The sequence below is a fragment of the Pan paniscus genome, chromosome 2, assembly GCF_029289425.2.
Source record: "Pan paniscus chromosome 2, NHGRI_mPanPan1-v2.0_pri, whole genome shotgun sequence".
Taxonomy (NCBI): domain Eukaryota; kingdom Metazoa; phylum Chordata; class Mammalia; order Primates; family Hominidae; genus Pan; species Pan paniscus.
In genome coordinates, this window is record NC_085926.1 from 32,149,205 (window position 1) to 32,150,771 (window position 1,567).

The 1,567-nt window shown below is 36.1% G+C and overlaps 1 non-coding gene across 1 annotated transcript; it reads left to right on the plus strand.

The window, feature by feature from the left end:
- The first annotated feature begins 1,167 nt into the window (after nt 1–1,167).
- On the plus strand, nt 1,168–1,267 carry LOC112439500 (small nucleolar RNA U13). The gene has a single exon (XR_003027774.1). It is a non-coding gene; the product is annotated as a small nucleolar RNA U13 (small nucleolar RNA).
- Nucleotides 1,268–1,567: the final 300 nt, after the last annotated feature.

Below are 1,567 nucleotides of genomic sequence, written 5' to 3' on the forward strand. Positions count from 1 at the left end.
ATTTGAAAAGGAACCTATTCAAACATTTAGGAATGAATATAATCATTTGAAGTTTAAAAATAGGCAGATGGAAAGATTAAAGACTAGATTTGACAGAGCTGCAGATGGAATTGGCAAACTGGAAAATAGATCTGAGGATATTAAAGTAGCAAAGAAAATATTTGAGAATTTAAAGGTTAAGTGGAAGATAGAATAGGACTTGAACATACATCTGATAGGAGTTACAGAAGAGAGAAAAAGGAGGCAATTTTTGAAGAAAAGGCTGAAATTTGTCCTGATTTAATTATGTGCATTCAATTTTATGTTATTCTCCATAATGTATTTCCATTAAAATTTAATCACATGGTCTTTATAACTTTTTATGACTGCATATAAACTAAGTTGATGGTGAACGTTTTTGAGGAAATACGCTTTATGAAGAATCTGTGTGGATAATCTAATTTACTGAAGCTGTGATTGATTCAAGTTACTGAAGCAAGTGATGTTACCTTTGGTAGGATGGGAGACAGCAGGCCTGGTACTGTGGGAAGACTTGTTCTAGCTCCTGCTTAACATTTAATATCCATGTTGTTTAGCCAAGTCAGCTAACTTCTCTTTGAGGTTCATTTTTCTCATTGGTAAGTGGGAATGATATCTGTGCAGCCTACCTCATAGGATTGCTGTTAAGGTCCGTAAAGAGCAGGAAATCAACATATTAAAGGAGAAAAATTTAATGATCATGGTGATATCTGCTTGTGGCAGAAACAATGCCATGTGTTCACTAAATTATTTTTTCTTTTCTTTTCTTTTTTTGTAGATACACAGTTAAATTACATTTCCCAAACCCCCAGCAGTTAGGTGGCATCACATGATTGAGTTCTAGTCAATGACATAGGGAGAGAAAAGTGTCACTTTCACGTGTTCTGTCTGATTCTTTATTATTTCTTCTGTGCGTGCTGGTTGTATATCAATTTCCAGTATGTTCTGGAAGCCATACATTGAAGATGATGGACCCCCTTTTCAGCCAGGATTCTACAAGACAATATGGAGAAAGTACACCCCAATCACGTTGGTCTGTGATTGATAGGTACAAAAATTATTGTATTATGCCACTGAGACATAGGAGTTACTTGTTATAGCAGCTAGCATAACTTCACTTCATACATTGCTAAAAAGATGTTTGAGGAGATCCTTTTGTGGTTGATAAGTGTGATGATTGAGTTTTCATGCTCATGTATGAGATGTGCCCCCACTCAAACTTGTCACAACATCTGCTTACTATCAGACATGAAAAAAAATAGATGTTTCAGGAATTTAAAAATTGAACTTGCAGAAACATCAAGAGATTAGGGAAATTTTAATCCCTTGGTCACTACAGCATCACAGTGTCTGTTTTGCCATCACTTTTTTGGACACAGGAAGCTATATATGAGTGTGGGCGTGCCTATGGGTATGTCTGTCTGACCCTTCCCTACCCAGGATAACTCTGGCTAAATCCAAATTTGTATATCCAATAGTCCTTCTTTCTCTCTCTCGCTCTCTTTTTTTTTTTTTTTTTTGAGACAGAGTCTTACTCTGTCACCCAGGC